Source organism: Aulonocara sp. 'chitande type north' Nkhata Bay, linkage group LG14, assembly GCF_057382095.1.
Source record: "Aulonocara sp. 'chitande type north' Nkhata Bay isolate Kocher_YH1m ecotype deep benthic linkage group LG14, A_spYH_male_GT1.1, whole genome shotgun sequence".
In the NCBI taxonomy this organism is placed as follows: domain Eukaryota; kingdom Metazoa; phylum Chordata; class Actinopteri; order Cichliformes; family Cichlidae; genus Aulonocara; species Aulonocara sp. 'chitande type north' Nkhata Bay.
In genome coordinates, this window is record NC_141357.1 from 9,720,981 (window position 1) to 9,747,539 (window position 26,559).

At 42.3% G+C, this 26,559-nt stretch overlaps 2 long non-coding RNA genes and 7 other non-coding genes across 9 annotated transcripts; 8 read left to right on the top strand and 1 right to left on the bottom strand.

Moving 5' to 3' along the window:
- The first annotated feature begins 117 nt into the window (after positions 1 to 117).
- Positions 118 to 416, top strand: LOC147314120 (signal recognition particle RNA). Its single transcript, XR_015124918.1, has one exon.
- Positions 417 to 1,127: 711 nt separating this feature from the next.
- Positions 1,128 to 1,210, top strand: trnal-cag (transfer RNA leucine (anticodon CAG)). The gene has a single exon. It is a non-coding gene; the product is annotated as a tRNA-Leu (tRNA).
- Positions 1,211 to 3,878: 2,668 nt separating this feature from the next.
- LOC147314122 (uncharacterized) lies at positions 3,879 to 6,395 on the top strand. The gene is made up of 3 exons (XR_015124831.1): positions 3,879 to 4,016; positions 4,865 to 4,934; positions 5,085 to 6,395. It is a non-coding gene; the product is annotated as an uncharacterized LOC147314122 (long non-coding RNA).
- Positions 6,396 to 12,592: 6,197 nt separating this feature from the next.
- On the top strand, positions 12,593 to 12,675 carry trnal-cag (transfer RNA leucine (anticodon CAG)). Its single transcript has one exon. It is a non-coding gene; the product is annotated as a tRNA-Leu (tRNA).
- A 1,928-nt stretch (positions 12,676 to 14,603) lies between these two features.
- On the top strand, positions 14,604 to 16,380 carry LOC147314124 (uncharacterized). The gene is made up of 3 exons (XR_015124833.1): positions 14,604 to 14,741; positions 15,590 to 15,659; positions 15,810 to 16,380. It is a non-coding gene; the product is annotated as an uncharacterized LOC147314124 (long non-coding RNA).
- A 6,303-nt stretch (positions 16,381 to 22,683) lies between these two features.
- Positions 22,684 to 22,755, bottom strand: trnaq-uug (transfer RNA glutamine (anticodon UUG)). Its single transcript has one exon. It is a non-coding gene; the product is annotated as a tRNA-Gln (tRNA).
- A 488-nt stretch (positions 22,756 to 23,243) lies between these two features.
- Positions 23,244 to 23,542, top strand: LOC147314126 (signal recognition particle RNA). Its single transcript, XR_015124864.1, has one exon.
- A 654-nt stretch (positions 23,543 to 24,196) lies between these two features.
- Positions 24,197 to 24,279, top strand: trnal-cag (transfer RNA leucine (anticodon CAG)). Its single transcript has one exon. It is a non-coding gene; the product is annotated as a tRNA-Leu (tRNA).
- A 1,902-nt stretch (positions 24,280 to 26,181) lies between these two features.
- On the top strand, positions 26,182 to 26,474 carry LOC147314128 (signal recognition particle RNA). Its single transcript, XR_015124871.1, has one exon.
- Positions 26,475 to 26,559: the final 85 nt, after the last annotated feature.

Consider the following 26,559-nt stretch of genomic DNA (forward strand, 5'->3'; position numbering starts at 1 on the left):
CATTCATTCCTCATCTTTGCTGCCCATCATTACAACTTTGCTAATGATGGGCAGCAGGTTAGTGTCATGATGTTACCTCAGACATGGTTAAAAGCCCTGATAACGTAAGTGCTTCTCGCCGGGTGCGGTGGCGCGTGCCTGTAATCCAAGCTACCGGGAGGCTGAGGTTTGAGGATCGTTTGAGCTCAGGAGCTCTGAGCTGCAGCAGACTATGTCGATCAGGTGTCTGCATTGCGTTCGGCATTGATATGGTGATCCTGGGGGAGCCTGAGACCACCAGGTCACCTAAGGAGGGGTGCACTGGCCCAGGTCGGAGACGGAGCAGGTCAAAGCCCCCGTGTCGCTCAGTAGTGGGATCGCACCTGTGAATAGATGCTGTAGCGCAGCCTGAGCAATACAGCTAGACCCAATCTTTATACACATCCTTATACTTGTCTCTAGATCACACAGCAACCTCATCAGCATGTCTTGGTCTTTTTAATTCAAGTCCAAAACACTCACAAATCTGCTGCTCTGCTTGTCCGGCACCACCTCCACCTGCAGGACAGCTGCAACTACATCCTCCACTCTAAACACGCCACCGCCCAGCAGGTGGAGACAAACTCAAAGTAGGACATTTCCTTGGTGAGGAGAGAGGATGGAACCAAAAATGCATTTATCCCCGTGTTCTGTGTTGATGAAAATCACCCAACAGGAAAGCAGCTGGGCATTCATTTGAAACCAGTTCACAGGTTGGGCTGTGGTTCCCCCTCTAGCGTGTCTGCTTGAACTTTCAACTGTGAACCTCTTAGATCCAACCTTCCCAACTGCTCATCTCGCAAAAGACAAAATAGAAGAACCCAGAATGTCTTTTTATACCTGCTCACGCTTTTTCACGCTTCCCTCACAGGACGTCACATTTCACACTTTGGCCATCCAATCAAGTTGTTGACATCTAATCATTCCTGTCCACCACACCTGATCTTTCTATTTCGATCTGACTTACAACATTTAACACAAACTTTTAAATCAATATATTTTCTTAGTAATTATTTTTATTTGTTTATTACATGCACTTAACATACAAGTATGTCAAATGGAAATCAGCAACTGCGTGGGATTATTCAACTAGTTGGCTGCTGCAATGTGTCAGGATGGCCGAGCGGTCTAAGGCGCTGCGTTCAGGTCGCAGTCTCACCTGGAGGCGTGGGTTCGAATCCCACTTCTGACAATTGTATCTTGGCACTTCTTTCTTCCTGGTACTCATGGGTCTTTGATCAGTGGTTAGAGAGTTAATCTCATACAGCTTATGACAAAATTTGATCCGAAGTGATTGATGGCCCTAATCACGACCTTTTGACCTCCCGCCCCTCCCCCCCCCGGAAGCGTGTAATGAGCGTGACGAATCGCATCCGGAGAAGGGGTGTGGGAAACCCCCCGCGTGTCGAATTGCATCCTGAGAAGGGGGGGTGAACCCCGGAAGCGCGCCATCTGTTGCTAACCGTGTCGAATTGCATCCTGAGAAAGGAGGGGGGGAACCTCCGGAAGCGCGTCATCTGTTGTTGGGAAAAAAAAGGTTTTAGAGGGAGGGGGAAACCTCCGGAAGCGCGCCATCTGTTGGAGGAGAATAAAAAAGCAGAGAGGTGGAGTCCGTCACAATTTCTAAGGCACAGACACAAGATGGATTTCCTTCTGCAGCCCAGCAGCGTTCCTGTGTCCGATGAGATCTGCTCTCCCAAAGAAGAAGGCTTTGAATATGACATATTCAATCTCGATCCGGACCTTATGACCCTACCGGAAATACTCCGGAAGTGTCTAGTCATTTTCAGACCTGTTGCGTCATGTTCCCTAAGCACAGCGGTGATGCAGCAGCTGATTCTGTGATGTATAGAGAGACAGAGCGGGTGTAATTTTACTTTCTTAAGCTGCACCGGCGTTTGTAATGGAAATAAAGAGTGACTTCCTGTAGAGATTTCAATAGTATTTTATTTTCCTATAATACAGACGCTGTAAAAAACCTTTAAGATACACCATAGCTTGTGATGAAAAGAAGAACTTTCTATCCGCTTGTAACCTACAGGCTGCCTATGTGTAAAAAACGAATAAATATCCCTTAGTGAATACTACTTTTCCTTTTGAGAGACTGAAAAACAAACCAGCGACAGGCGATCTTGTTTCACTCACACACACACACACACACACACACACACACACACACACACACACCCCGCGGGCCAAGGAGGAGTTTTTTTCTTCAATACTTTAACAATAAGTTTTCTCAATAGATAGAAAATGATGACGCTGAGGAGTCAACATCCGATATTATCATTGCTTGTAACCCGGTAAATAATTTCGTACATCTCCCCATAAAACAAGTCTTAGCGGGGAAAAAAGCTCATATTCGAATAAGTTTATTAAAGCACCCCCCCTCTGTGGGAAAGAGTCAACCATGAGGCGAGTTTTGTCAACAGCAAGAACAACTGTTGCCCATAAAGTAAAACAAATATCCGCCTCAAAGTCGTATTTTACCGTTGCAGAATGCGGAAAACAGACGGCGTTCGCAAGAAGGCACACACACACACACACACACACACACACACACACACACCCCGCGGGCCAAGGAGGAGTTTTTTTTCTTCAATACTTTAACAATAAGTTTTCTCAATAGATAGAAAATGATGACGCTGAGGAGTCAACATCCGATATTATCATTGCTTGTAACCCGGTAAATAATTTCGTACATCTCCTCCCCTAAAATAAGCCTTAGCGGAAAAAAAAGCTCATATTCGAATAAGTTTATTAAAGCACCCCCCTCTGTGGGAAAGAGTCAACCATGAGGCGAGTTTTGTCAACAGCAATTGTCCATTTGGTAAAACAAATATCCATCTCAAAGTCGTATTTTACCGTTGCAGAATGCGGAAAACAGAAGGCACACACACACACACACACACACACACACACACACACCGCGGGTCAAGGAGGAGTGAGACGGCAGAATAGTTTTTTTCTTCATTACTTTTACAATGGGATTTCTCAATAGATAGAAAATGATGACGCTGAGGAGTCAACATCCGATATTATCATTGCTTGTAACCCGGTAAATAATTTCGTACATCTCCCCATAAAACAAGTCTTAGTGGAAAAAAGCTCATATTCGAATAAGTTTATTCCCCTCTGTGGGAAAGAGTTTTTTTCTCAGAGTCAACCATGAGGCGAGTTTTGTCAACAGCAAGAACAAAGCCAGACAACTGTTGCCCATAAGGTAAAACAAATATCCGCCTCTAAGTCGTATTTTACCGTTGCAGAATGTGGAAAACAGACAGCGTTCACAAGAAGGCATTCAAAAAAAGGAAATTGGATACCCCAACTCTCCCGACTGCACACACACACACACACACACACACACACACACGCTTGCATAGATAAACTCTGAATATAGTAGTGGGACTTCAGCTGTTTATGTAACTTACTATCTTAAGACTTTTGTGTCTACAATAATTAGTTTCCTTGGAACCAGATCCCTACCTGTTAATAATTCTCCACTGTACCCATGGTTCAGAAAATTACAGTCAGCCTGCCAGGGACACGTCACTCAGAGAGCTTTTAGAAACATGAGAGGCATCCATACATTTAGAGCACGGGTCTGTTATCAGAAAAAAGTACAAGCCGGAGTTGAATGGTGTTCAGTTTCACCTTCCTTCCTGTTGCTCTATGACGTAGTTTGAAACAGAAACCACAAGTGAGTCAGTCTCGGGTCGAGGTTAGGATTTCCAAAATCAGAGTTCACACACATGTAGCTCTTGATCATATATGTTCATATGTTAACAGTCTTTTTCTTCCCCTTCTTTATTTCTGCGGGAGTCAGGTGGCAGGAACTCTGTGGAGGTATTTCATCTCCAAAGGCATTGAGTATCTGGACACTGTGTTTTTCATCCTGAGGAAAAAATTTAACCAGGTCACCTTCCTGCACGTCTACCATCATTGCTCCATGTTCACGCTCTGGTGGATTGGCATCAAGTGGGTGGCAGGAGGACAGTGTGAGTAGCTTACAACACAGCAGACATCAGCTATATGATATATATATGAATTTATCAGCATTGCTGTTGATAAAGCCTTCATCGGCTCTGTAGTTTTGTGGTTTATACTGGGTGAGGGCTGGGAAGAGACACAAATGCCTTGGTGGATGCTTCAGGAAGCTAAACCAAACATGTGGAGCTACTTGTCTATAAACCTTTTATTCACTACTGGTTAATGTATTCATTATTGTTGTTTGTTGAGCTTTTTTTTTTTTTTTTTTTTTATAATATGCATCTGCATATTAACAGCCATGCTAGCAACTCTGTAAAGGTATACCATTGGCAGAGGAGCACTTTGAGCTAAGTGCTAATGCCAACAAGGCAACATGTTGAGAGTAATAGCATTTAATCGCTGAAGTTTACTATTGGGTACAATGTTTATCATGTTCACAGTATGTATTTAGCATGATAACACGCTATCACTTGCTAATTAGTAAACACAGGTGCAGCTATATGTATATTTGCAAGTAGATGATTGTGACTGAGAGTAAACTGAGTCTGAACACTGATGAGGAAGCTAGATGACAAATTTCACTGAAACCCACAAGCATAGTATCGTCATATGTAGCTTGGATAGTTTAATCTGGATTCATGGGCCCCTGGACCTACACTTGTTTGTATCTCCCACCCCCTCAACTATTGCCTTTTTATTGGATACAGACAGCAGGAGTTCAGAGCAACTCAGTTTAAGATTTTTTTTAACTATAGTAAGCAGAACAAAATTAAAAACTTATTGTTTCTTCTACTGCAGCATTCTTTGGTGCACATATGAATGCGATGATCCATGTCCTGATGTACCTGTATTACAGTCTTGCCTCCTGTGGACCTAAGATCCAAAAGTACCTGTGGTGGAAGAAGTATCTGACAATTATCCAGATGGTAGGTTGATTTCCAGGGTGGCTGATTTTGAAATTAAATATACTGATTGTAGGGATCATTTGACTGAAAATCATTCTTCTTGCTATGAAAGAACGGTGAAAACACAATATGGTGCAAAAGCATAACTCTTATTCTCTCTTTGGGGCTCAGATTCAGTTCCATGTCACCATCGGTCACACGGCCTTGTCTCTCTATCTCTAAAGACAGAGCACATATCTGAACCACTGGAACACAGAGGTAAGAGAAATCTGTGGAGATACATGCGAAGGATTAAACTATAAATTAGTTAATATTAGATTATTTCTGCCAAGAAAAATGTTGCCTGAGTTGATGTAGCAGTAATCTTGTTTGCGTTGGCCATGTTTCTTTTGGTTTGTGTTACCTTACCTGCTTTTCTTTCATACTCTCTTTAGGTAATAAAGCCACATCTTTACCATGAAGCTACCTTTGGCTCTGGTGTTTGCACTCACCCTCCCCATCATCAGGGCTCAGGTTCCTCACTGGGGCCCGTGTCCAGAGCCTGCTGTTCAACCCCCCGTCAGCCTTAAACAGGTACCAGTGACGATGCAGACTGTGCAGAATATGCTGAACACATTAGGCGTGAATGTCATGAGATACTTCTTCTCTCGCACAGTTTGAAAAGGAAAAAGCTGACACCACAAACATTATCAGAGATTTCTGTTAAACGAGAATTTATTAATATAAATATTGTTTTCATGTGAAAAAATAATTTAATTTATTAAAAGTACTTTTTATTTATATAGTTTATAATATATATATATATTTTTTTTTTCAGCATTTCAGCATAATCTTTGTTGTAAGTCAACTCAGTACCCAAAGTATTGTGTAAGTAAAGCTTTTCAGTACCTTTAATAGCATAGAAATGTGCATACATTAGTACAATAACTGAATAAATGAAGACAGACTTTTTCCCAGAGGGGAAACTTGGCAAAACATTGTGTTTAATTACTTCCTCAGCTGGTGTAGAGTAGGTTTTTATAAAACACATACCATATATCAGAGTATGTAGATTTATTCATAGTCTGCCGACCCCCTCTTCTTCTTCTCTGTGTTGGTGTTGTTGTTCGTGTGCGTGTGTGTGCGTGTGTGTGTGCGTGCCTTAGAAGTCAAATAATACATTAGCCATACTTAAAAAACATCTGAATTTCATTTAGAACTGAGATTCTAAGTTGTAAGCAGAAATCTTATGCACAGCCAGAAACATGTTTCCCCACTTTCACAATGCTGAGGTGTCAAATCCACAACCCCCAACAAATGGTTTGTTACACGCGGGTGTGAAGGGCAAGCTTTACTTACACAGCCTCACACACAGTAGATTTTTAAAGTTTTTGGGTACAGGGGTTTAGCCACAGATGCAACATCCACTTTTGATAAAGATCCCTCCACCTGTTTATTTCTTAAGAAATTAAGCATCTTTATTAAGCTCTTATTTATAATTGTCTACACAATAATAGACACCGTGTGCTCTGTGACATTATAGTCTTCTACTGCTGCTTCCATCGGTTTGCATTTTAAACTCCCAGCCTTTCAGTTTGTTATGAACGACTTTATATCACAAAATGTTAGAAATATAAAGTGATCCATGCGACTTTTTTATTTTTTTTATTTTTTTATTTTCTGTTTGATGGAAGGACTTAAGACACGAGTTATTTAAACAATTCTAAATGACAGTGTGATGGCCATAGCACTTTATGCGGGTCAAATGTGTTAAGGATAATGTTTATCAATGTAAAATTGCAAAGAACCTTTGAATAGATTATAACATTTTGTAAACAGTTACCTCAGAAGCTGTATTGGTAGATCTATGTATGTAAGGTAAAACTATCCACAGTACTTCCACTTAAGTAGCTAAACACATAAAGTCACCCTTACCAATAATCCGCTGCTCCTTGAAAAAGTAGCACAAACAGACAACTGATTGAGCAATGATAAGTAGAGCTACCCGAGGCCGAGACTCAAGCAGAAGAAAATTAAAAGTTGTTGTTTTTGTGGCTCGAAAAATTAAAGAAAGTATGTTTAATAATTCAACAAGACCCGTACCTTCAACACATGTACATTCAAATTCTGGTACAGGCTCATCATTGCTGCTGTTCAATAGTTTTTATCCGTTTGAAAAAGTCATTTTACGGCTTTAATGTTTCCAGCTGATAAGGAGAATGAGCGCATTTTAAATGAGCGTTCAAAGGCTTTAAACATCTGCTTTGTCTGTAACGACAGTATCAAACTACAGAGCATTGTTTTTACTAAAATTCAACATTTTCAGATGAAAATTTGGCTGCTTTTTGTTTTTTTCACTGTAACACCCACCTCAACGCCATTTTTAGGATATTCTTGGTGATCCCACCTTTTTCATATTTATGCTTCTGGCACTGAGGGTATCTAATACGCATGTTGTCACTGTGTTTGTACTACCAGCTGTGAGGGCTCTGCTTTTGCTTTGAGCAGTCTGTTTTTATTTTGTCTCGTGAGTGTGTGTGTTTTTCAAACGAGATCCTCGTCAGTTTGATTTTGTTACCACAAACTTTGTGTGAAGTTCACAACAGAGGTAAAGAGATTTAAACACCCCAGTTTAAGGAGGCAGGCAGGGGTTGAACCAGCTGCACAGGGCTGGTGAAGCAGAGAGTGTCGGGGGGAGATGTGCAACAGAAGCAGAGGGAACATTTTACAAGATGATAAATGGCAGATTTAGATGATTAAGGATTTGTTGACAAGATTAAAAGACACGTCCGTCAGAGTTCAACAACATTACAGTTTGATTAAATAAAAAAGTTTTTAGACTACACAAGGTTCATTTTCTCCTCTGATAGTAATCATATTAAACATGTCAAGAAAGAAAGAGTATAAAGAAAATAGTAAATGTGTGTCTAATTAAACTCTTCCTGTGAGCCTTACATCATCCTTTAATATGTTTGGTGTTACAAACTTGAAGAAGCACGGAAAAGATCATCAGACATTAATCTAATCAGTTTGCAGCCTTCATTCGTATTGAAAAGTTGAAATCTTCCCTGCTAGACCCAAGTGCAGCGTTTAACACCGTCGGCCAGAACATTTTATTACAGCTATTATTAAATGGAGAGTCCTCTTCACACACTGAGGTTAATTATGAAGCTCCACAGGCTTCTGTGCAAAGACCAGTTCTGTTTACATTATACGTGCTTTAGAAGACATAGCATACCACAGGTCAGCTCAGCAACATTTCGACTTTGGCTTGTTTTTTCTGGTTAACGTTAATTACGTAATTTAGAATTAAAGTTTAGTGTTTTTAGCATTTAGGATGGCCGTGGCGAGTAACTCAAGTGCTGTAAACATTTCATGAAACCTCATCAAAAGTTATCTGAGTTGGAAGGGTGGCTGTTAATAAGCCATTCTTAAGGAAGGAGAACAGAGAAAAATAAGGCTGAGGTGTGCCAAATTACACAAGAAATTGACTGGAAAAAGAAATCAGCTGTAATATGTCTTATGGAGTAATGATTCCAAATTTGAAATATGCATGGAAGAGGTCCGAAGAGAGATACAACAGTGAATGTCTATAGCCGTCTTTAACACAGCGTGGATACTCTACCGTGCTTTGAGGCTGGATTTCAGCCAGTGTTGTTGGAGCTCTTATCCAAATTAATCAAATTATGAATGTAGAAAAGTTCCACCAGATTTTGATCGACCATGTAATACCACGTAGTGTCTGATTGGCTTCAACTTCATTTTTCAGTACGACAATGATCGCAAACATACTGCCAATGTAGTCAAAGTATGCCTGGATGAAACAACGCATCAGTCATGGATTGATCTCTCCAGGGTTCGAACCTCAAGATAATCGAAGCAGTGTGGGATCATCTTGACAGAAAACAAAACAAAAGGCAGCCAGCATCCAAAGAAGAGTCTCGGATGTCTTTCAAGAAGCCTGCAGAACTAAGAAATTACAAGAAAGCTTACCTATTAGAGTTTAAGCTGTGTTGAAGAATGAAAGGCAGCTTTAACTGAACAAAAGGGGAAAAAAATCCCACATTGACAGCTAACTCAAGAGACAAAAAGCATTAGAACTCAAGTCATTACCTTACTTAAGGATAAATAAGTTAATTAATTACATTAATGCATAAGCAGAAAATAACCTACAGTAACTGCTTTGCGATATGGAAGTGCAAAAGACAACTGAAAGGGAGGATAGTTTCTATATATGTGGTTTCTATTAAGGGACAGAGGAACGATAAGAAACGATAAGAAATCAAGGACAAGGAGTGTGGTGTAGATAAGTGAGGAAATCCGATCATTACTACAAATTTAGTTGAAATTTAAATATTTTAACTATGGTGCCTCCTGTGAGGGCTGTCTGTTTTCCACATTCTGCAACGGTAAAATACGACTTTGAGGCGGATATTTGTTTTACTTTATGGGCAACAGTTGTTCTTGCTGTTGACAAAACTCGCCTCATGGTTGACTCTTTTCCACAGAGGGGGGGTGCTTTAATAAACTTATTCGAAAATGAGCTTTTTTCCACTAAGACTTGTTTTATGGGGAGATGTACGAAATTATTTACCGGGTTACAAGCAATGATAATATCGGATGTTGACTCCTCAGCGTCATCATTTTCTATCTATTGAGAAAACTTATTGTTAAAGTATTGAAGAAAAAAACTCCTCCTTGGCCCGCGGGGGGTGTGTGTGTGTGTGTGTGTGTGTGTGTGTGTGTGTGTGTGTGTGTGTGTGTGTGTGTGTGTGTGTGTGTGTGTGTGTGTGTGTGTGTGTGTGTGTGTGTGTGAGTGAAACAAGATCGCCTGTCACTGGTTTGTTTTTCAGTCTCTCAAAAGGAAAAGTAGTATTCACTAAGGGATATTTATTCGTTTTTTACACATAGGCAGCCTGTAGGTTACAAGCGGATAGAAAGTTCTTCTTTTCATCACAAGCTATGGTGTATCTTAAAGGTTTTTTACAGCGTCTGTATTATAGGAAAATAAAATACTATTGAAATCTCTACAGGAAGTCACTCTTTATTTCCATTACAAACGCCGGTGCAGCTTAAGAAAGTAAAATTACACCCGCTCTGTCTCTCTATACATCACAGAATCAGCTGCTGCATCACCGCTGTGCTTAGGGAACATGACGCAACAGGTCTGAAAATGACTAGACACTTCCGGAGTATTTCCGGTAGGGTCATAAGGTCCGGATCGAGGCCTTCCATAGTAAATATGCTGTATTTGAATATGTCATATTCAAAGCCTTCTTCTTTGGGAGAGCAGATCTCATCGGACACAGGAACGTTGCAGGGCTGCAGAAGGAAATCCATCTTGTGTCTGTGCCTTAGAAATTGTGACGGACTCCACCTCTCTGCTTTTTTATTCCCCTCCAACAGATGGCGCGCTTCCGGAGGTTTCCCCCTCCCTCTAAAAACTTTTTTTTTCCCCAACAACAGATGACGCGCTTCCGGAGGTTCCCCCCCTCCTTTCTCAGGATGCAATTCGACACGGTTAGCAACAGATGGCGCGCTTCCGGGGTTCACCCCCCCTTCTCAGGATGCGATTCGTCACGCGGGGGGTTTCCCACCCCCCTTCTCCGGATGCGATTCGTCACGCTCATTACACGCTTCCGGGGGGGAAGGGCGGGAGGTCAAAAGGTCGTGATTAGGGCCATCAATCACTTCGGATCAAATTTTGTCATAAGCTGTATGGGATTAACTCTCTGTGGTTGTTGATTAATGGTCATGAGAATTTGCATAATTGTGATGAAGGAACTGACCTCCAAGCCCACTGTTCCTTCAGGGGGCTACTTTCAGTCATTATGCAAATATACTGTTTATAAGATTGGGGAAACCTGCAGTCAGCTGACACTGAAGAAGTCACTTGGATGAGTGACGAGACATTTTTCCCACTGAAAACGCTACATTCAGATGAACAGAATCAACCTTTGGAGACTTCTTACTGTTGTGACAAAATACACTTGAAACTGGCAATTCTATATCAGTGGAGAACCAATTCCAACAGTCTAAGAGATGTCCATCAAGAGCCTGGGACGGTGGTATAATGTAGACCTCAATGATACCTGGCAACTTGACAAACGAAGGCAAAACTTGGCTAATGACCTCAGGCGGATTAACAACACTGCACTCCTTGAGTGAGGCTTGAGATGTCACTCAAGGACTCCCGGGACCCCATAGTGAGGGGCGCTGCTCCCACCCTAGCAACAGGGAGGAAGTGGACCACAGCCACGTCTGTGCTACAGGCCAAATCGGCTCTGAGCCATAATGACATGGTGGGTCGCGTCCAACAGGGCAGAGAAGGATTTGGTCTTGGCAACCTCGGTGGCAACAGGCATCTGTAACCGAACGTCAAAAAATGGTGGTGGAGGAGGTGTGTCGAAAGGAGGAAACAGTAAGACACGCCAGAGCCATAGCGCTGGCCAAGCAGGGTCACTGGATGAATTGGGAGAGTTTTGAAAAGAGGAAACTCTTATGGAGTGAAATCTGGTGAAATCGGTGGGACCTGATTTTTGGGGGGTGAAACCATACTGCATGTCTTCTCTGGCACATTGAATTTCTGTATGACTTGTGTTTTCTGTGAGAGCTTTATAAAATCAAGCAGCTAACCATGACGTCTGCCTTTACAAAACACTTGTCAATCACTAAAGAGTTCCTTCACTTGTCAGTCACTATGTGGTACTAAAGAGCTGTCTGAAATTCAGTTACAACCCACACAAAGTTACAGATTGGAGTATCCGAGTGCTGAGGTGCGCTTGTGCGCAAAAGTCACAAACACTCTGCTGACTCACTAACTGTACAGCTCCAAACCTCTTCCGACCTCAAAGTCAGCACAGAAAGTGGGCGCCACGAGCTTCGTAGTATGTGTTTACATGGCTGAATAGCTGCTATATTCGAACAAACGCCTTCAGAGGAGACTGCGACCTGAACGCAGTGCCTTCGACCGCTTGGCGACCAAAAACAAGTTATCACTATGTGACATGCAGTATGGTTTCACCTCCCAATAAGCAGGTCCCACCAAGATTTGAACGCAGATCACTGGATTCAAAGTCCAGAGTGCTAACCATTACACCATGGAACCGATGTGAAACTGTGTGAACTGTCATGTCATGGCAACCTGCCTAAAAGTATTCAGCCAAATGATCAGTATGGATGACATTGTAGATTATTTGCACTACGTTTCCATGGCTGAACAGCTGCTAGATGTTACCTCAGACATGGTTAAAAGCCCTGTTAACAGGAAAGCAGCTGGGCATTCATTTGAAACCAGTTCACAGGTTGGGCTGTGGTTCCCCCTCTAGCGTGTCTGCTTGAACTTTCAACTGTGAACCTCTTAGATCCAACCTTCCCAACTGCTCATCTCGCAAAAGACAAAATAGAAGAACCCAGAATGTCTTTTTATACCTGCTCACGCTTTTTCACGCTTCCCTCACAGGACGTCACATTTCACACTTTGGCCATCCAATCAAGTTGTTGACATCTAATCATTCCTGTCCACCACACCTGATCTTTCTATTTCGATCTGACTTACAACATTTAACACAAACTTTTAAATCAATATATTTTCTTAGTAATTATTTTTATTTGGTTATTACATGCACTTAACATACAAGTATGTCAAATGGAAATCAGCAACTGCGTGGGATTATTCAACTAGTTGGCTGCTGCAATGTGTCAGGATGGCCGAGCGGTCTAAGGCGCTGCGTTCAGGTCGCAGTCTCACCTGGAGGCGTGGGTTCGAATCCCACTTCTGACAATTGTATCTTGGCACTACTTTCTTCCTGGTACTCATGGGTCTTTGATCAGTGGTTAGAGAGTTAATCTCATACAGCTTATGACAAAATTTGATCCGAAGTGATTGATGGCCCTAATCACGACCTTTTGACCTCCCGCCCCTCCCCCCCCCGGAAGCGTGTAATGAGCGTGACGAATCGCATCCGGAGAAGGGGTGTGGGAAACCCCCCGCGTTTCGAATTGCATCCTGAGAAGGGGGGGTGAACCCCGGAAGCGCGCCATCTGTTGCTAACCGTGTCGAATTGCATCCTGAGAAAGGAGGGGGGGAACCTCCGGAAGCGCGTCATCTGTTGTTGGGAAAAAAAAGGTTTTAGAGGGGAGGGGGAAACCTCCGGAAGCGCGCCATCTGTTGGAGGAGAATAAAAAAGCAGAGAGGTGGAGTTCGTCACAATTTCTAAGGCACAGACACAAGATGGATTTCCTTCTGCAGCCCAGCAGCGTTCCTGTGTCCGATGAGATCTGCTCTCCCAAAGAAGAAGGCTTTGAATATGACATATTCAATCTCGATCCGGACCTTATGACCCTACCGGAAATACTCCGGAAGTGTCTAGTCATTTTCAGACCTGTTGCGTCATGTTCCCTAAGCACAGCGGTGATGCAGCAGCTGATTCTGTGATGTATAGAGAGACAGAGCGGGTGTAATTTTACTTTCTTAAGCTGCACCGGCGTTTGTAATGGAAATAAAGAGTGACTTCCTGTAGAGATTTCAATAGTATTTTATTTTCCTATAATACAGACGCTGTAAAAAACCTTTAAGATACACCATAGCTTGTGATGAAAAGAAGAACTTTCTATCCGCTTGTAACCTACAGGCTGCCTATGTGTAAAAAACGAATAAATATCCCTTAGTGAATACTACTTTTCCTTTTGAGAGACTGAAAAACAAACCAGCGACAGGCGATCTTGTTTCACTCACACACACACACACACACACACACACACACACACACACACACACCCCGCGGGCCAAGGAGGAGTTTTTTTCTTCAATACTTTAACAATAAGTTTTCTCAATAGATAGAAAATGATGACGCTGAGGAGTCAACATCCGATATTATCATTGCTTGTAACCCGGTAAATAATTTCGTACATCTCCCCATAAAACAAGTCTTAGTGGAAAAAAGCTCATATTCGAATAAGTTTATTCCCCTCTGTGGGAAAGAGTTTTTTTCTCAGAGTCAACCATGAGGCGAGTTTTGTCAACAGCAAGAACAAAGCCAGACAACTGTTGCCCATAAGGTAAAACAAATATCCGCCTCTAAGTCGTATTTTACCGTTGCAGAATGTGGAAAACAGACAGCGTTCACAAGAAGGCATTCAAAAAAAGGAAATTGGATACCCCAACTCTCCCGACTGCACACACACACACACACACACACACACACACACACACACACACACACGCTTGCATAGATAAACTCTGAATATAGTAGTGGGACTTCAGCTGTTTATGTAACTTACTATCTTAAGACTTTTGTGTCTACAATAATTAGTTTCCTTGGAACCAGATCCCTACCTGTTAATAATTCTCCACTGTACCCATGGTTCAGAAAATTACAGTCAGCCTGCCAGGGACACGTCACTCAGAGAGCTTTTAGAAACATGAGAGGCATCCATACATTTAGAGCACGGGTCTGTTATCAGAAAAAAGTACAAGCCGGAGTTGAATGGTGTTCAGTTTCACCTTCCTTCCTGTTGCTCTATGACGTAGTTTGAAACAGAAACCACAAGTGAGTCAGTCTCGGGTCGAGGTTAGGATTTCCAAAATCAGAGTTCACACACATGTAGCTCTTGATCATATATGTTCATATGTTAACAGTCTTTTTCTTCCCCTTCTTTATTTCTGCGGGAGTCAGGTGGCAGGAACTCTGTGGAGGTATTTCATCTCCAAAGGCATTGAGTATCTGGACACTGTGTTTTTCATCCTGAGGAAAAAATTTAACCAGGTCACCTTCCTGCACGTCTACCATCATTGCTCCATGTTCACGCTCTGGTGGATTGGCATCAAGTGGGTGGCAGGAGGACAGTGTGAGTAGCTTACAACAAAGCAGACATCAGCTATATGATATATATATGAATTTATCAGCATTGCTGTTGATAAAGCCTTCATCGGCTCTGTAGTTTTGTGGTTTATACTGGGTGAGGGCTGGGAAGAGACACAAATGCCTTGGTGGATGCTTCAGGAAGCTAAACCAAACATGTGGAGCTACTTGTCTATAAACCTTTTATTCACTACTGGTTAATGTATTCATTATTGTTGTTTGTTGAGCTTTTTTTTTTTTTTTTTTTTTATAATATGCATCTGCATATTAACAGCCATGCTAGCAACTCTGTAAAGGTATACCATTGGCAGAGGAGCACTTTGAGCTAAGTGCTAATGCCAACAAGGCAACATGTTGAGAGTAATAGCATTTAATCGCTGAAGTTTACTATTGGGTACAATGTTTATCATGTTCACAGTATGTATTTAGCATGATAACACGCTATCACTTGCTAATTAGTAAACACAGGTGCAGCTATATGTATATTTGCAAGTAGATGATTGTGACTGAGAGTAAACTGAGTCTGAACACTGATGAGGAAGCTAGATGACAAATTTCACTGAAACCCACAAGCATAGTATCGTCATATGTAGCTTGGATAGTTTAATCTGGATTCATGGGCCCCTGGACCTACACTTGTTTGTATCTCCCACCCCCTCAACTATTGCCTTTTTATTGGATACAGACAGCAGGAGTTCAGAGCAACTCAGTTTAAGATTTTTTTTAACTATAGTAAGCAGAACAAAATTAAAAACTTATTGTTTCTTCTACTGCAGCATTCTTTGGTGCACATATGAATGCGATGATCCATGTCCTGATGTACCTGTATTACAGTCTTGCCTCCTGTGGACCTAAGATCCAAAAGTACCTGTGGTGGAAGAAGTATCTGACAATTATCCAGATGGTAGGTTGATTTCCAGGGTGGCTGATTTTGAAATTAAATATACTGATTGTAGGGATCATTTGACTGAAAATCATTCTTCTTGCTATGAAAGAACGGTGAAAACACAATATGGTGCAAAAGCATAACTCTTATTCTCTCTTTGGGGCTCAGATTCAGTTCCATGTCACCATCGGTCACACGGCCTTGTCTCTCTATCTCTAAAGACAGAGCACATATCTGAACCACTGGAACACAGAGGTAAGAGAAATCTGTGGAGATACATGCGAAGGATTAAACTATAAATTAGTTAATATTAGATTATTTCTGCCAAGAAAAATGTTGCCTGAGTTGATGTAGCAGTAATCTTGTTTGCGTTGGCCATGTTTCTTTTGGTTTGTGTTACCTTACCTGCTTTTCTTTCATACTCTCTTTAGGTAATAAAGCCACATCTTTACCATGAAGCTACCTTTGGCTCTGGTGTTTGCACTCACCCTCCCCATCATCAGGGCTCAGGTTCCTCACTGGGGCCCGTGTCCAGAGCCTGCTGTTCAACCCCCCGTCAGCCTTAAACAGGTACCAGTGACGATGCAGACTGTGCAGAATATGCTGAACACATTAGGCGTGAATGTCATGAGATACTTCTTCTCTCGCACAGTTTGAAAAGGAAAAAGCTGACACCACAAACATTATCAGAGATTTCTGTTAAACGAGAATTTATTAATATAAATATTGTTTTCATGTGAAAAAATAATTTAATTTATTAAAAGTACTTTTTATTTATATAGTTTATAATATATATATATATATTTTTTTTTTTTTTTCAGCATTTCAGCATAATCTTTGTTGTAAGTCAACTCAGTACCCAAAGTATTGTGTAAGTAAAGCTTTTCAGTACCTTTAATAGCATAGAAATGTGCATACATTAGTACAATAACTGAATAAATGAAGACAGACTTTTTCCCAGAGGGGAAACTTGGCAAAACATTGTGTTTAATTACTTCCTCAGCTGGTGTAGAGTAGGTTTTTATAAAACACATACCATATATCAGAGTATGTAGATTTATCCATAGTCTGCCGACCCCCTCTTCTTCTTCTCTGTGTTGGTGTTGTTGTTCGTGTGCGTGTGTGTGCGTGTGTGTGTGCGTGCCTTAGAAGTCAAATAATACATTAGCCATACTTAAAAAACATCTGAATTTCATTTAGAACTGAGATTCTAAGTTGTAAGCAGAAATCTTATGCACAGCCAGAAACATGTTTCCCCACTTTCACAATGCTGAGGTGTCAAATCCACAACCCCCAACAAATGGTTTGTTACACGCGGGTGTGAAGGGCAAGCTTTACTTACACAGCCTCACACACAGTAGATTTTTAAAGTTTTTGGGTACAGGGGTTTAGCCACAGATGCAACATCCACTTTTGATAAAGATCCCTCCACCTGTTTATTTCTTAAGAAATTAAGCATCTTTATTAAGCTCTTATTTATAATTGTCTACACAATAATAGACACCGTGTGCTCTGTGACATTATAGTCTTCTACTGCTGCTTCCATCGGTTTGCATTTTAAACTCCCAGCCTTTCAGTTTGTTATGAACGACTTTATATCACAAAATGTTAGAAATATAAAGTGATCCATGCGACTTTTTTATTTTTTTTATTTTTTTATTTTCTGTTTGATGGAAGGACTTAAGACACGAGTTATTTAAACAATTCTAAATGACAGTGTGATGGCCATAGCACTTTATGCGGGTCAAATGTGTTAAGGATAATGTTTATCAATGTAAAATTGCAAAGAACCTTTGAATAGATTATAACATTTTGTAAACAGTTACCTCAGAAGCTGTATTGGTAGATCTATGTATGTAAGGTAAAACTATCCACAGTACTTCCACTTAAGTAGCTAAACACATAAAGTCACCCTTACCAATAATCCGCTGCTCCTTGAAAAAGTAGCACAAACAGACAACTGATTGAGCAATGATAAGTAGAGCTACCCGAGGCCGAGACTCAAGCAGAAGAAAATTAAAAGTTGTTGTTTTTGTGGCTCGAAAAATTAAAGAAAGTATGTTTAATAATTCAACAAGACCCGCACCTTCAACACATGTACATTCAAATTCTGGTACAGGCTCATCATTGCTGCTGTTCAATAGTTTTTATCCGTTTGAAAAAGTCATTTTACGGCTTTAATGTTTCCAGCTGATAAGGAGAATGAGCGCATTTTAAATGAGCGTTCAAAGGCTTTAAACATCTGCTTTGTCTGTAACGACAGTATCAAACTACAGAGCATTGTTTTTACTAAAATTCAACATTTTCAGATGAAAATTTGGCTGCTTTTTGTTTTTTTCACTGTAACACCCACCTCAACGCCATTTTTAGGATATTCTTGGTGATCCCACCTTTTTCATATTTATGCTTCTGGCACTGAGGGTATCTAATACGCATGTTGTCACTGTGTTTGTACTACCAGCTGTGAGGGCTCTGCTTTTGCTTTGAGCAGTCTGTTTTTATTTTGTCTCGTGAGTGTGTGTGTTTTTCAAACGAGATCCTCGTCAGTTTGATTTTGTTACCACAAACTTTGTGTGAAGTTCACAACAGAGGTAAAGAGATTTAAACACCCCAGTTTAAGGAGGCAGGCAGGGGTTGAACCAGCTGCACAGGGCTGGTGAAGCAGAGAGTGTCGGGGGGAGATGTGCAACAGAAGCAGAGGGAACATTTTACAAGATGATAAATGGCAGATTTAGATGATTAAGGATTTGTTGACAAGATTAAAAGACACGTCCGTCAGAGTTCAACAACATTACAGTTTGATTAAATAAAAAAGTTTTTAGACTACACAAGGTTCATTTTCTCCTCTGATAGTAATCATATTAAACATGTCAAGAAAGAAAGAGTATAAAGAAAATAGTAAATGTGTGTCTAATTAAACTCTTCCTGTGAGCCTTACATCATCCTTTAATATGTTTGGTGTTACAAACTTGAAGAAGCACGGAAAAGATCATCAGACATTAATCTAATCAGTTTGCAGCCTTCATTCGTATTGAAAAGTTGAAATCTTCCCTGCTAGACCCAAGTGCAGCGTTTAACACCGTCGGCCAGAACATTTTATTACAGCTATTATTAAATGGAGAGTCCTCTTCACACACTGAGGTTAATTATGAAGCTCCACAGGCTTCTGTGCAAAGACCAGTTCTGTTTACATTATACGTGCTTTAGAAGACATAGCATACCACAGGTCAGCTCAGCAACATTTCGACTTTGGCTTGTTTTTTCTGGTTAACGTTAATTACGTAATTTAGAATTAAAGTTTAGTGTTTTTAGCATTTGGGATGGCCGTGGCGAGTAACTCAAGTGCTGTAAACATTTCATGAAACCTCATCAAAAGTTATCTGAGTTGGAAGGGTGGCTGTTAATAAGCCATTCTTAAGGAAGGAGAACAGAGAAAAATAAGGCTGAGGTGTGCCAAATTACACAAGAAATTGACTGGAAAAAGAAATCAGCTGTAATATGTCTTATGGAGTAATGATTCCAAATTTGAAATATGCATGGAAGAGGTCCGAAGAGAGATACAACAGTGAATGTCTATAGCCGTCTTTAACACAGCGTGGATACTCTACCGTGCTTTGAGGCTGGATTTCAGCCAGTGTTGTTGGAGCTCTTATCCAAATTAATCAAATTATGAATGTAGAAAAGTTCCACCAGATTTTGATCGACCATGTAATACCACGTAGTGTCTGATTGGCTTCAACTTCATTTTTCAGTACGACAATGATCGCAAACATACTGCCAATGTAGTCAAAGTATGCCTGGATGAAACAACGCATCAGTCATGGATTGATCTCTCCAGGGTTCGAACCTCAAGATAATCGAAGCAGTGTGGGATCATCTTGACAGAAAACAAAACAAAAGGCAGCCAGCATCCAAAGAAGAGTCTCGGATGTCTTTCAAGAAGCCTGCAGAACTAAGAAATTACAAGAAAGCTTACCTATTAGAGTTTAAGCTGTGTTGAAGAATGAAAGGCAGCTTTAACTGAACAAAAGGGGAAAAAAATCCCACATTGACAGCTAACTCAAGAGACAAAAAGCATTAGAACTCAAGTCATTACCTTACTTAAGGATAAATAAGTTAATTAATTACATTAATGCATAAGCAGAAAATAACCTACAGTAACTGCTTTGCGATATGGAAGTGCAAAAGACAACTGAAAGGGAGGATAGTTTCTATATATGTGGTTTCTATTAAGGGACAGAGGAACGATAAGAAACGATAAGAAATCAAGGACAAGGAGTGTGGTGTAGATAAGTGAGGAAATCCGATCATTACTACAAATTTAGTTGAAATTTAAATATTTTAACTATGGTGCCTCCTGTGAGGGCTGTCTGTTTTCCACATTCTGCAACGGTAAAATACGACTTTGAGGCGGATATTTGTTTTACTTTATGGGCAACAGTTGTTCTTGCTGTTGACAAAACTCGCCTCATGGTTGACTCTTTCCCACAGAGGGGGGGTGCTTTAATAAACTTATTCGAAAATGAGCTTTTTTCCACTAAGACTTGTTTTATGGGGAGATGTACGAAATTATTTACCGGGTTACAAGCAATGATAATATCGGATGTTGACTCCTCAGCGTCATCATTTTCTATCTATTGAGAAAACTTATTGTTAAAGTATTGAAGAAAAAAACTCCTCCTTGGCCCGCGGGGGGTGTGTGTGTGTGTGTGTGTGTGTGTGTGTGTGTGTGTGTGTGTGTGTGTGTGTGTGTGTGTGTGTGAGTGAAACAAGATCGCCTGTCGCTGGTTTGTTTTTCAGTCTCTCAAAAGGAAAAGTAGTATTCACTAAGGGATATTTATTCGTTTTTTACACATAGGCAGCCTGTAGGTTACAAGCGGATAGAAAGTTCTTCTTTTCATCACAAGCTATGGTGTATCTTAAAGGTTTTTTACAGCGTCTGTATTATAGGAAAATAAAATACTATTGAAATCTCTACAGGAAGTCACTCTTTATTTCCATTACAAACGCCGGTGCAGCTTAAGAAAGTAAAATTACATCCGCTCTGTCTCTCTATACATCACAGAATCAGCTGCTGCATCACCGCTGTGCTTAGGGAACATGACGCAACAGGTCTGAAAATGACTAGACACTTCCGGAGTATTTCCGGTAGGGTCATAAGGTCCGGATCGAGGCCTTCCATAGTAAATATGCTGTATTTGAATATGTCATATTCAAAGCCTTCTTCTTTGGGAGAGCAGATCTCATCGGACACAGGAACGTTGCAGGGCTGCAGAAGGAAATCCATCTTGTGTCTGTGCCTTAGAAATTGTGACGGACTCCACCTCTCTGCTTTTTTATTCCCCTCCAACAGATGGCGCGCTTCCGGAGGTTTCCCCCTCCCTCTAAAAACTTTTTTTTCCCAACAACAGATGACACGCTTCCGGAGGTTTCCCCCTCCCTCTAAAAACTTTTTTTTCCCCCAACAACAGATGACGCGCTTCCGGAGGTTCCCCCCCTCCTTTCTCAGGATGCAATTCGACACGGTTAGCAACAGATGGCGCGCTTCCGGGGTTCACCCCCCCTTCTCAGGATGCGATTCGTCACGCGGGGGGTTTCCCACCCCCCTTCTCCGGATGCGATTCGTCACGCTCATTACACGCTTCCGGGGGGGGAGGGGCGGGAGGTCAAAAGGTCGTGATTAGGGCCATCAATCACTTCGGATCAAATTTTGTCATAAGCTGTATGGGATTAACTCTCTGTGGTTGTTGATTAATGGTCATGAGAATTTGCATAATTGTGATGAAGGAACTGACCTCCAAGCCCACTGTTCCTTCAGGGGGCTACTTTCAGTCATTATGCAAATATACTGTTTATAAGATTGGGGAAACCTGCAGTCAGCTGACACTGAAGAAGTCACTTGGATGAGTGACGAGACATTTTTCCCACTGAAAACGCTACATTCAGATGAACAGAATCAACCTTTGGAGACTTCTTACTGTTGTGACAAAATACACTTGAAACTGGCAATTCTATATCAGTGGAGAACCAATTCCAACAGTCTAAGAGATGTCCATCAAGAGCCTGGGACGGTGGTATAATGTAGACCTCAATGATACCTGGCAACTTGACAAACGAAGGCAAAACTTGGCTAATGACCTCAGGCGGATTAACAACACTGCACTCCTTGAGTGAGGCTTGAGATGTCACTCAAGGACTCCCAGGACCCCATAGTGAGGGGCGCTGCTCCCACCCTAGCAACAGGGAGGAAGTGGACCACAGCCACGTCTGTGCTACAGGCCAAATCGGCTCTGAGCCATAATGACATGGTGGGTCGCGTCCAACAGGGCAGAGAAGGATTTGGTCTTGGCAACCTCGGTGGCAACAGGCATCTGTAACCGAACGTCAAAAAATGGTGGTGGAGGAGGTGTGTCGAAAGGAGGAAACAGTAAGACACGCCAGAGCCATAGCGCTGGCCAAGCAGGGTCACTGGATGAATTGGGAGAGTTTTGAAAAGAGGAAACTCTTATGGAGTGAAATCTGGTGAAATCGGTGGGACCTGATTTTTGGGGGGTGAAACCATACTGCATGTCTTCTCTGGCACATTGAATTTCTGTATGACTTGTGTTTTCTGTGAGAGCTTTATAAAATCAAGCAGCTAACCATGACGTCTGCCTTTACAAAACACTTGTCAATCACTAAAGAGTTCCTTCACTTGTCAGTCACTATGTGGTACTAAAGAGCTGTCTGAAATTCAGTTACAACCCACACAAAGTTACAGATTGGAGTATCCGAGTGCTGAGGTGCGCTTGTGCGCAAAAGTCACAAACACTCTGCTGACTGACTAACTGTACAGCTCCAAACCTCTTCCGACCTCAAAGTCAGCACAGAAAGTGGGCGCCACGAGCTTCGTAGTATGTGTTTACATGGCTGAACAGCTGCTATATTCGAACAAACGCCTTCAGAGGAGACTGCGACCTGAACGCAGTGCCTTCGCCCGCTTGGCGACCAAAAACAAGTTATCACTATGTGACATGCAGTATGGTTTCACCTCCCAATAAGCAGGTCCCACCGAGATTTGAACACGGATCGCTGGATTCAAAGTCCAGAGTGCTAACCATTACACCATGGAACCGATGTGAAACTGTGTGAACTGTCATGTCATGGCAACCTGCCTAAAAGTATTCAGCCAAATGATCAGTATGGATGACATTGTAGATTATTCGCACTACGTTTCCATGGCTGAACAGCTGCTATATGTGTTATGAGAAGGATAATGTGTGTTTCTTCCAAAGTATCTAACAGTGGTAACCTCCACCAAACTGGCACTGCAATGTCAGAATGGCTGAGCGGTCTAAGACGCTGCGTTCAGGTTGCAGTCTCCCCTGGAGGTGTGGCTTTGAATCCCACTTCTGACATTAAAGCTTTACTCTTCTTGATATTGTGACAAAATACTCTTGGGTTAACCACGAGCTTTCTAAAAACTTGCATATAACAATTGTGCACCATTCATTCCTCATCTTTGCTGCCCATCATTACAACTTTGCTAATGATGGGCAGCAGGTTAGTGTCATGATGTTACCTCAGATATGGTTAAAAGCCCTGTTAACGTAAGTGCTTCACACCGGGTGCGGTGGCGCGTGCCTGTAATCCAAGCTACCGCGAGGCTGAGGTTTGAGGATTGTTTGAGCTCAGGAGCTCTGAGCTGCAGCAGGCTATGTCGATCGGGTGTCCGCATTGCGTTCGGCATTGATATGGTGATCCTGGGGGAGCCTGAGACCACCAGGTCACCTAAGGAGGGGTGCACCGGCCCAGGTCGGAGACGGAGCAGGTCAAAGCCCCCGTGTCGCTCAGTAGTGGGATCGCACCTGTGAATAGATGCTGTAGCGCAGCCTGAGCAATACAGCTAGACCCAATCTTTATACACATCCTTATACTTGTCTCTAGATCACACAGCAGCCTGATCAGCATGTCTTGGTCTTTTTAATTCAAGTCCAAAACACTCACAAATCTGCTGCTCTGCTTGTCCGGCACCACCTCCACCTGCAGGACAGCTGCAACTACATCCTCCACTCTAAACACGCCACCGCCCAGCAGGTGGAGACAAACTCAAAGTAGGACATTTCCTTGGTGAGGAGAGAGGATGGAACCAAAAATGCATTTATCCCCGTGTTCTGTGTTGATGAAAATCACCCAACAGGAAAGCAGCTGGGCATTCATTTGAAACCAGTTCACAGGTTGGGCTGTGGTTCCCCCTCTAGCGTGTCTGCTTGAACTTTCAACTGTGAACCTCTTAGATCCAACCTTCCCAACTGCTCATCTCGCAAAAGACAAAATAGAAGAACCCAGAATGTCTTTTTATACCTGCTCACGCTTTTTCACGCTTCCCTCACAGGACGTCACATTTCACACTTTGGCCATCCAATCAAGTTGTTGACATCTAATCATTCCTGTCCACCACACCTGATCTTTCTATTTCGATCTGACTTACAACATTTAACACAAACTTTTAAATCAATATATTTTCTTAGTAATTATTTTTATTTGTTTATTACATGCGCTTAACATACAAGTATGTCAGGATGGCCGAGCGGTCTAAGGCGCTGCGTTCAGGTCGCAGTCTCACCTGGAGGCGTGGGTTCGAATCCCACTTCTGACAATTGTATCTTGGCACTTCTTTCTTCCTTCTACTCATGGGTCTTTGATCAGTGGTTGTTGATTAATGGTCATGAGAATTTGCATAATCGTGATGAAGGAACTGACCTCCAAGCCCACTGTTCCTTCAGGGGGCTACTTTCAGTCATTATGCAAATATACTGTTTATAAGATTGGGGAAACCTGCAGTCAGCTGACACTGAAGAAGTCACTTGGATGAGTGATGAGACATTTTTCCCACTGAAAACGCTACATTCAGATGAACAGAATCAACCTTTGGAGACTTCTTACTGTTGTGACAAAATACACTTGAAACTGGCAATTCTATATCAGTGGAGAACCAATTCCAACAGTCTAAGAGATGTCCATCAAGAGCCTGGGACGGTGGTATAATGTAGACCTCAATGATACCTGGCAACTTGACAAACGAAGGCAAAACTTGGCTAATGACCTCAGGCGGATTAACAACACTGCACTCCTTGAGTGAGGCTTGAGATGTCACTCAAGGACTCCCGGGACCCCATAGTGAGGGGCGCTGCTCCCACCCTAGCAACAGGGAGGAAGTGGACCACAGCCACGTCTGTGCTACAGGCCAAATCGGCTCTGAGCCATAATGACATGGTGGGTCGCGTCCAACGGGGCAGAGAAGGATTTGGTCTTGGCAACCTCGGTGGCAACAGGCATCTGTAACCGAACGTCAAAAAATGGTGGTGGAGGAGGTGTGTCGAAAGGAGGAAACAGTAAGACACGCCAGAGCCATAGCGCTGGCCAAGCAGGGTCACTGGATGAATTGGGAGAGTTTTGAAAAGAGGAAACTCTTATGGAGTGAAATCTGGTGGGACCTGATTTTTGGGGGGTGAAACCATACTGCATGTCTTCTCTGGCACATTGAATTTCTGTATGACTTGTGTTTTCTGTGAGAGCTTTATAAAATCAAGCAGCTAACCATGACGTCTGCCTTTACAAAACACTTGTCAATCACTAAAGAGTTCCTTCACTTGTCAGTCACTATGTGGTACTAAAGAGCTGTCTGAAATTCAGTTACAACCCACACAAAGTTACAGATTGGAGTATCCGAGTGCTGAGGTGCACTTGTGCGCAAAAGTCACAAACACTCTGCTGACTCACTAACTGTACAGCTCCAAACCTCTTCCGACCTCAAAGTCAGCACAGAAAGTGGGCGCCACGAGCTTCGTAGTATGTGTTTACATGGCTGAACAGCTGCTATATTCGAACAAACGCCTTCAGAGGAGACTGCGACCTGAACGCAGTGCCTTCGCCCGCTTGGCGACCAAAAACAAGTTACCACTATGTGACATGCAGTATGGTTTCACCTCCCAAAAAGCAGATGCCACCGAGATTTGAACGCCGATCGCTGGATTCAAAGTCCAGAGTGCTAACCATTACACCATGGAACCGATGTGAAACTGTGTGAACTGTCATGTCATGGCAACCTGTCTAAAAGTATTCAGCCAAATGATCAGTATGCATGACATTGTAGATTATTCGCACTACGTTTCCATGGCTGAACAGCTGCTATATGTGTTATGAGAAGGATAATGTGTGTTTCTTCCAAAGTATCTAACAGTGGTAACCTCCACCAAACTGGCACTGCAATGTCAGAATGGCTGAGCGGTCTAAGGCGCTGCGTTCAGGTTGCAGTCTCCCCTGGAGGTGTGGCTTTGAATCCCACTTCTGACATTGAAACTTTACTCTTCTTGATATTGTGACAAAATACTCTTGGGTTAACCACGAGCTTTCTAAAAACTTGCATATAACAATTGTGCACCATTCATTCCTCATCTTTGCTGCCCATCATTACAACTTTGCTAATGATGGGCAGCAGGATAGTGTCATGATGTTACCTCAGACATGGTTAAAAGCCCTGTTAACGTAAGTGCTTCTCGCCGGGTGCGGTGGCGCGTGCCTGTAATCCAAGCTACCGCGAGGCTGAGGTTTGAGGATTGTTTGAGCTCAGTAGCTCTGAGCTGCAGCAGGCTATGTCGATCGGGTGTCCGCATTGCGTTCGGCATTGATATGGTGATCCTGGGGGAGCCTGAGACCACCAGGTCACCTAAGGAGGGGTGCCCAGGTCGGAGACGGAGCAGGTCAAAGCCCCCGTGTCGCTCAGTAGTGGGATCGCACCTGTGAATAGATGCTGTAGCGCAGCCTGAGCAATACAGCTAGACCCAATCTTTATACACATCCTTATACTTGTCTCTAGATCACACAGCAACCTCATCAGCATGTCTTGGTCTTTTTAATTCAAGTCCAAAACACTCAC